The sequence below is a fragment of the Pteropus medius genome, unplaced genomic scaffold (assembly GCF_902729225.1).
Source record: "Pteropus medius unplaced genomic scaffold, Ma_sr-lr_union100, whole genome shotgun sequence".
NCBI lineage: Eukaryota > Metazoa > Chordata > Mammalia > Chiroptera > Pteropodidae > Pteropus > Pteropus medius.
This window is the reverse complement of record NW_024344437.1, coordinates 5,116,688-5,126,434: the sequence shown is the minus strand read 5'-3', so window position 1 is coordinate 5,126,434 and position 9,747 is coordinate 5,116,688.

Below are 9,747 nucleotides of genomic sequence, written 5' to 3'. Positions count from 1 at the left end.
AAAAGTTTGTGAGTTTTTTTGTTTTGTTAGGGGATTTCACACGTTCGTTTTTCTCCGAGGAAATCATTCTAAGTCATACATTGAAAGATGTTAGTGTGTATTAAATATGTCATGTGGCCACGTGACATGCTTATGACATACTGGAGAATTTGCCAGTAGCAGATGAGCAGCCTGGAGTAAAAGATTAAAATAAAAATTGCAAGCTGAGCCTAACTGGTGAAAGGAGAAGAGACCTTGGAAAAACACCAAACATAAAATGGAGAAATTTCTCCATTGCATTCCTGGTGCCCGGCACTACAGCAGACACTCAACAAATATTTTTAGATAAATGAATGTAAGAAGGCTGTCAGCCTAGGAGACATTAATATGAAATCAGAAGCATTAGTGATTTGCTATCCTAAGATCTGAGGAGTCTGAAATAATTTATTAGGAGAGGACATGCTCTAATCTGGAGAAATTGTAGGTTTTTTTTGTTTGTTTTTGCTTTGATTTCTTAAATACAACGAAAGTACTGTGAAGTACGTGGTATGAGTACTTGGTGATCTGTGAGTTGTGGTTTAACGCTAAAGTCGCACCTTAGAAGTTTTAAGAGAAGAGGTCAACCTTTGCAAGGAACTTAGCTCCACTCTGTTGTAGACGTACAAGTTACATCCTCATCTGAAAGCAACTTCTCATAGGAAATGGTCTATAAATTTTCTTTGTACACTGTAACCCTAATAGATAAATTTTAAAAATGGCAATTTGGAGTCCAGCCTGTTTTGTCTTTACATTATACACTACGCAAGGCAATCAGGAACCCTAGAATTCTGAGGAATAAAGTTTGAGAAACACGGAATTAGGAGATTGTAGGAATTTAAAAGCAAGAACCCCTTCAGGTAGGAAAATGATGTGAGTTGCGTAGTATACTACATTTACTTCACTAAGTGTCTGCTCCATCTAGGTACTGTACAGAGTTCATCTCACTGATGCTGAGTTAAGTACAGTTTGCCCCCTTTTTAATAAGAAAGCTGAAGCTCAGAGAGATTGACCTGCTCAAAGTCACTCAAATACTGAATGCACCTTGTGCACTTTTGACGCCACTGAATTGCTTCAAAAATGTACCGCCAAAGGAACAGGCATCTCTTCCTGCGTACATTCTCTGGGGTATTCTTCTGTTAAATAAAGTTCTGTGATCTTGAGGGACACAGGTACTGACGAGCAGATCAACACTCCCAGAGACAATCAGCCTTTGGCGTGCAGGTAGGGGTGGGATATGTAAAAGAGTCACCACAATCACCTGATCTTTAGGGACCATATGCCCGTTATTGCAAGCAAAACTCTTAGACACTGACACAAACCCTTAGGAAGAGATCTGCTGTCTGGGGCCTGACCCACCACATCCAACACTCCTCCCAGCCTCCCGCAAAGTCCCAGAATGAATTCAGATGCGATATCCCATGATCAGAAAATACGATTATGCGTTTGTCGAAACCCATAGAATGGTACAAGTTGATGTAAATTATGTAAATGATGGCCTTAGTTAATAATAGTATATTGGTTCCTCAATTGTAGCAAATGCAGCACACTAAAGCAAGATGCTAATAATACAGGAGTAGGCGGTAGGAGATATTTGGCAACTTCCTGTGCTTTCTGCTCAGTTTTTCTGTAAACCTAAAATTGCTCTAAAATTAAAGTTTATTAATTTTTTAAAAGTTGCATTTTTTTTCCTGTATTGACTATATAAAACATCGCAAAATGCTATTCGAAAAAAGAAAAAAAATTAGAGTCAAGAAAATTCAAATCTAGGATTTATTCAGCCTCTAACCCTGTAGCCTCCAAAACATACAGTTCGTATCCCATTCACAGAAACTGGCCAGCGGCTGGATGCATCCAGGGCAAAAGGTGGGGATTAGTGGGAGAGGCTATGAGAGAATTAGCAGGTTGGTGCCACCCCAGGAGACACTGAATGACTCAGGGTAGGTTCCTCAGCAGAGTGGTAAACCCCAAAAGCAGAACTACATTGGGGACGCTGTATTTATCAAGATGTAAGGCCACCAGGGTTAGCTGCTCACATCAAAGGACCCTGTAGGACTGGGGTGAAAAGAGTCTCACTTCTTTCTGGTACACTAGTCCACAGTGAATATCCGTTGAATTGAGTAAATAAACTAATACTCGGAAGAACAGGGTCTAATTGCAGCATGGATGCTGGAAGAGGAAGGTGTGTCAGGAGCCTAGGTCTAGGAGAACTGAGCAGTGACAGCCCAGACGAAGGCAAGTGTCAAGCACATGAAAAGGACTTAGAAATAGAATCATTAGAGTTTATGGCCCTCCTGATCTACCTTCCCCGGCCCTTCCATTAGCTTTCTCAGTTTATCTTTGACACACTGCATTAGGTCATTGTCCACTACCAGTGAGGAGAGAGCTGGAGATAGAACAATGGCCAGTGGGATCGGTTAATGGGACTGTAATCCTAGTAGAATTGGATGGAGGCTTGAGCAAAATAGCTTTCTGATTGAAATGAAGGCCTTGGCTTTTTTTCCCTATAGTAAGCAAAGTAAGGGTGACCAGTTGGCCACTTGGGACAACTGCCAGACAGAGAGCTTATGTGATACACTCTATAGAGGTTACTGCTGCTGTACCAAAAAAAAAAAAAAAAAGAAAGAAAAAAAGAAAAGAAAAGAAATAACTAGCCCAAACCACTTAAACACAGTAGAAAACATAAAAACAAATACACCCCAAAATGGTAAGGACTCTACTTAGGGTTCCCACGACAAATCTTCCAAAATCAACAGTATGGGGCAGCTGAATGTTATCAAAGCTTACGAGCTATACATTCCCATGACATGACTCAGTGACTCTCCATTTCCTGCCTACACTTCCTTTAGCTCTAGACCTCACTGTGAGCTTGGCTTTCATGTGTGGCGCAGCAATGCCAGATATTTCTAGCTCAGCTCCTGGAGACCATAAACACTGTTCAGACAATATATGACATGTGGGAATAAAATCAGAAGTCAATTTGTTTCCCAACTTTATCCACTCTTGTAATTGTACCTGACAATCAAAAACTATTTGAATTCTATCACAGCAGGTTTTCTTTGACATCACTGAAAACTTTGGACAGAAGTACTTGTGTTTTACATTAGAGAAATGTTATGGAAATGTTAACTTAAACAATATGAGCTCCTTTATTTGAGAAGCCCTCAAAGATAAATTATAAACATTTACATGGGCAGCATGACCTAAGCTGAAGAATTGAAAAACTTCAACACTTTCTTCATGGGGACAATTTACCTTCTTATTAGTCTTGAGTAAAGTATTTAAATATTTGTGTCTCAGTTCTCCCTTCTTCTAAACAGGATAGAAATACTTGTATTTCTATGTATTACTGTGGAATACAGCTGGTAAGCAGGAGGAGGAGGTTATGGATGATTCTGAGTTTTTTTGTATTCTCTGTCTTCCACCTTTCTCTTTAATGGATGATTTAAATCAATTTTAATCTTGCGGTTAACTATCTTTCTTCATTTAATATATTTTATTGTTTATTTCAGACAAAGATAAATATCTTTGGAGTATGTTTTAAAAGAAGAAATTACAATAGCATAGTAAATATATTTCTGTCTAAAACTGCTTTATTATTATTGCTACTAATATAATAATAATAATAATTATTAAATTATTTAGAATATTTGGTCAGTTCCTAAAATATCCTGATAGAAACTTCCTTTTGGTCTCATTCTTAATATGCAAATCTCTCCCTGACACATCATCCTACTCGATTATGCAATTTCCCTTCTTATATACAATATTAATATTATTATTCAATTATTTATTCACATCAGACACTTGTATCATATTAATTGCTTTATATAGAATCGCCTGTATTCCCAGGCAACTATAGTACTATGTTACACACCCAGATGGCTCCCATGTTTGTTAACTCTCTAAGATACCTAGGACAGTGGTACATACAGAAGAATGCTTTTAAATTCATAATGCTGTTGCTGATGATAATATACTTTCTACATATTCATTGCCAATTTTAAATAAAGAAGAAATATGAGCCTTTTTGTCTCAATATCAAATTACAAATTTCAAACTCTATTACATCTTTAATTTTTAAAATTCTATATAACCTCATTTAAGGATTTTTGTTAGTTGATAATCTACTCTGTTTTGTTGCTGTTTTCCTATATGTATTATTTTTCTCAGCTAAAATCTGTATCTATAAGAAACAGATGTTTTCTAAGAGAAATCTGTTTGGGATTATTTTCACACCAAACTTCCTTTGTGGTTATTCTTGTATGACAAGAAAAATAGACCTTGGCTTTCCTTACAAATTTTGAAAATAGTAAAAAAAAAAAAAAAAAAAAAATGCTTAGCTTAATTAAAATGACTTCACATGTGTCCCATCATATTCTGAGATCTTCAAGTTTTCAAAATCACTAATTTCTGTCTTAGAAAAACTGATCTAGTGTGCTTCTCCATGCTAAATGTGTGTTGTTGACGTTATATGCTGGACACCCAGATGTAACCGATAGACAGTCTACTTCCTTTCCATGAAGACTAAGTGTGCAGTTTGTCTGAATAATGTCACCTGTTTGAGGACTGCCTACAAGACTATTCTCACTCAGCCTGAAATGTCATTTCCGCCATCAGCCAACAGAGCTGAAGCAATCATTGCATCAATAAGCATCCCACCCTCAAACACAGTCTGAGCTTAGGTTTTTCTATTACCTTGTGCAATCTCCATCCTGATAAAGAAGTGAGAAAAGTTTTCCACCATCTTAAAAATATTCAGTGAACAGGAGGGAACAGTAGTTTGTAGTGCTAAATCAGAGCTGAACCAATAAGTCATCCCACCTATTTATCTTTACATTGATCTATTTCTTTATCTTGTCTCTTCAATGTGAAACTCTTTCAAGTTCATTCAGCGGTCAATTAGATGATTTATTTATTTTACGTATTATCTGTTACAAAGACCACCATCAGTCTTTCTCCTATTTAGAACTAATTACCGTGGTTTCACATTCAGCAAGTGACGAGTATGTGGGCTACTGATGTGTCTTCTTATAGACCCATGAGTCTCACTCACTATGAAGAGAATTGGGTCTGGAGAAGATGGAGTTAAATGATGAGGATTTCCTGGAGTGTGTAACCCTTGAAACTGAAATGATAAATGATGTGGATGATATGTGGTTATTTTTGTGGTTCAAGAATGTTATTTTTAGTGCCATAGGAGTTGATAAATACAAACATACGAAGCTTTGTAATATGGAATGATGAGTCCTTTCACCATGTACATCAACAAAAAACAACTTTTTACGAGTATAAATCATTCAAATAGTGCCCAATAAAAAAAGAGCTATGGTATCAACAGAATGACTTCAGTAAAACCAACTAGATCACCATTGATACTTCCATGTATCTGAACTGAAATTTTAAAAGCATCTAGTTCTTTGCAAACAGAGAAAAATAACATATTTATTCACAAGTCATAAGCCAACATAAAATATTTAGAAGCACAGCATGCTTCAATTGTAGAAATTTGGAATTTTCCTCTGCTAAGTTTATACTGGGAGTGAAATGTTATTCCTAAGTTGATTGAAAGGGATACAATAGAAATGATACAAAAGGGAGTTAGATAGATTAAAATTCAAATTTCTTTAACGACTTTCATTAGAGATTCTTGGAGTCTCTTTATTTTAGAATACTGTTGTGTGAAATTAATCCAAAATTTTTAAATAGTTGCATTTTTATGATGGTCAAAGAATAAAATAAGACGACCTCTACTATTATAATGAAAAAAAGATAAGATTAGCTTTAGGTATAAAAGATAAGGAATAAAATTGAATGAGTCTAAATGCATTCTATTAAAGGAATTCAAATAATGCGCACAAAAAATGATGATTTCAAATAACATCCTTGCAAGATGAAAGACAAATAATTCCTATATTAAATAAAAAGTGCTAAAAATTACAGAGAAAGATAATGAGGAATTGAGAGTAAAGACTACATATAACTATGATTTAAAAAGTTATAATACAAAATGGTGAAGACATTCATTATACTTTCTTGATATTTTCAGAAATATTAATTAATTGAGAGGAACTTTGAAATAATCTCAAATTCTCTCTAGTACAACTAAACTGTTCTGAGTACACTACAGTTTAATCCTAGCACATGAATGAATCTCAGAAATTAGTTAGCCCGATACTCTTATTTTTATGAATGACAGAAGTGAAGCTGAGAGAAGTTAAATGAATTGAATAAGTTTACAAATTTTTAGAGTGAAAGTGGGAACAAGAGCCCAGGCTTCCTGAAACCTTGGCCAGCCATCCTTCAGATCAAATGATCGGTCCATTCTAATTTACATTATTTAATGTTTAAAATTAATTTTGCAATATTAAGAGTCAAAATAAAGCTAAAAGTTAGAAAACCACTCGAGAAGGAAAATGAGATTGGCAGTTTTTCACAGTTTTGCAATAGTTACATGTATTAAAATTTTCTATGCTGGCTGGTGTCCAATTTATATCATTTAGCAATGTGACGTTTCAATTATTAGCCTTAACAGCACCTAAACAGAATATTTTAGAGATGATCAATGGAAAAACTTGCTCGCTGCTAAATAAATCCATTCTGTGTGTTCTCTGGCTCATTATTTCTTGAGACACAATCGATCGAATGCTTGATGAAATCTTTTCTGCCTCAGACTGTGATGAATCCTTCTCTGCCTCAGACTGTGATGAATTCTTCTTACATTTTATTTATATATTTAGCAGTGAAAGGAATCAACGGCTGCCAAGTGTTAATAAAGTAGAACCGACTACAGCAAGGATTCCATCATGAGGGTACCATCACTCATAATGTTAAGCAGTGAGACAGAACATTGTAGCCATAAATCTAGTTTCTAACTTTATAATATGGAGACACTGATTTTCTTTCTGTTATTAAGTTTGTACAATGAGGATGACAAACTTGTTTAAAGGATTATCAAATAATGCTTCAATACGAATGTCAATAGGATGCTTGCTCTTTAAGGAAAACAGTAGTTAACTATTGGAAAAAAATGTTATGTTAAAAAAAATACAACCTGAAAACAACAACCCCTGCCCACCCATGCACACACATCACAGTTCCCTCTTCTACCTGTCCTAATTCCCCACAAAAATTTTCATATATCTTCCTAAAAATAAATCACATTAGAGAGATGGCAACAATAGCTATTCTATTTGAGATATTTCTGGAAAGGCCCTACTTCTGTGACAAAGTCCTTCAGTTATAGCCTGCATCTTGGTCTGCTTCAAATAAAGCCTCCTCGCCATTTGGCTCACGGCAGTTGGAGTATTCAGTTAGAACTGAATAGAGGAAGACCAACACTCCTCCCCTTACTACGTAAATCGACAATTAATACCCGTTGCTCTTGCAAGTATGACAGGGAAAGTAAATGGAGGAAATAAATACTGAGTGTTAGTCAAGTGGCAAACAGAACATTTTAAGATTGACATTTATGATACCAAAATATAATTTGTATAAAAGGTCCCTAGTTTTCTACGAATGAGGAAACTGAGGCTTAGGGAAGTTAAAAATCCAACATCAATTAGTTGGCAAATGTATGGCTGAAATCCTAACTTGCGTTTCTCTATACCTAAAGAACAATTCAGCATTGTAATAAAGTAAGAAACCAAAAGTTCTCACGGAATTAACTCACAAATGTTTTTAAAGAAAGACATAGTAATTTCACAAAAAAGATATTTCATATATAGTAAAACAAAATTAAATATTTTAAACCAGAAAAATCGTTTAGGGTTTTACACAGATATTAAAAAAAATCCCAAAACATTAATATTTTCCCTTAAAATTATTCTTAAGCAACAATACATTTTAAATGAAAGGCCATTTTTATATTTGTCAGGCAAACAAGTTTGCCAAGGATCAATATTTCCAGACTTAACTACTTTTAAGTTAAACTGACTTTTTTGCCCCAGATTCTCAAGGGAAATTCAGAACAGAATATTCCAATTCTAGGTTACCATGTACTATCACAGTGACAAAAATGACAGAAAAAAATCAGGGGACTAGACTCAAATAGCAACTCATGCTCACGGGTCTTTTTATGGAGGATCTCAATAAAATGTCTGCATTTCAATTCTTACAAGAATTGTAGTTCTCAAAGTGTGGTCTGCAGATTCCCCAGGGGGAGAGGCCTCTGAGATCTTTCAGGAGGTGTGTGAGGTCAAATTATTTCTTTTAAAATGCTACGGTGGTGTCTGCCTTTTTAAACATGTTGATGTTTCTGTTGGGGTGCAAAACAGTGGTGAGTAAAACCGTCGGTGCTTTAGCACGAGTGGCCCCATGACACCTAAAGACACTGTACTCTTCAATGCAATGTAAGGGCAAGTTTCACTTAAGAATGTCCTTGATGAAGGAACGATAATTATTTATTTTATTAAATCTCAATCCCGAGTATACATCTTTTCAATATGCTGTATGACAAATATAAGAGGTCAGTGTAAAGCAGTTCTATCGCATAGGAAAAAGTACGCTGGCTGGCCTGAGGAAAAGCATGTGTGATTGAGTTGCAAGTTGAACCAGATGCTTTTTCCATAGAGGACCATTTTTATTTGAATATTTGTTACCAATGATAAAATTCAAGCTTCCTAGAGAGACTTAGAATTTTGGAAAATTCGTATCTACCACTATGAACTTGACAGCTTCCAAATATTTAAAGACTTTACTGAGAATTGTGTGATGTAAATGAATATGATTTTTTTTATACATTATGTAATGAAATGTGTCAACATTTGGAAGATCTGCACAACCCACATTTTCTAAATAATCAAGGCATGAAGTTAAAAAAAATCACACATGGGTAAAAGATACAAAGTACAAATTTGACCATTGGATTTTAATGCAACAGAATATGAAAAGCCCACTGATAAGGTTTCAGATTCTTCATGTCAAGAAGTTACTACTTATTTTAGTGTAGTATATGCATAATTATCTAAGAAAGCTATTAATAAAATATTCCTTTTTCCAACTTCATAACTATCTGAAGCTAGATTTTTTTCACATAACATTTCCACCAAAACAACATAGCAATAAACTGAAGCAGAAGCAGATATAAAAATCCAGTTGTCTTCTATTAAGATATTAAAGAGATTTGCAAAAATGTGAAAAAAGTAGCAGCCAGTTTAATAAATGTAAAACTCTTCTCATAAAATGTTTTTGTGTGTGTTGAAAAAGAGTCATGTTTCATTAAAACGTGAACATGTAATGAGTTTATTACTGTTATTTTAAAATAAATTTATAAAAATAATTTTAAATTTCTGCTCCAATTTTTAATATAGAAATTTTCTCACTTCTAATATAGTAAATACCAACAGCTCTAACCACCATAAACAAAAGTTCTCTGCAGTCCTCAATTTTTTAGAATTGAGATCTTGAGATCAAAATATTTGAGAACCACTGTGCTATAGAAATAATACGTGTTCAATAACGATATGATAGCACATAACTAAGACTACATTGTTTTGTATTTGCCTGATTTTCTTTAAGGTGACTTAATCAATTAGGGGACAGCGTTTTTTGAACCAGCTTCTCTGCAGGAAAACTGCCCTGCTGCCATTCTGAGTCTAAGGGGCTGACCCTGCTCCTGGAGGAGGAGGTCAACATGCACTGTAGACCTCATCTGTCCAGAGCACTACATCCTATGGGATGAGCAGATGCCTCAGGCCAAAAAAGGCATCTTTGCTTTTAGGACGCTGGCTG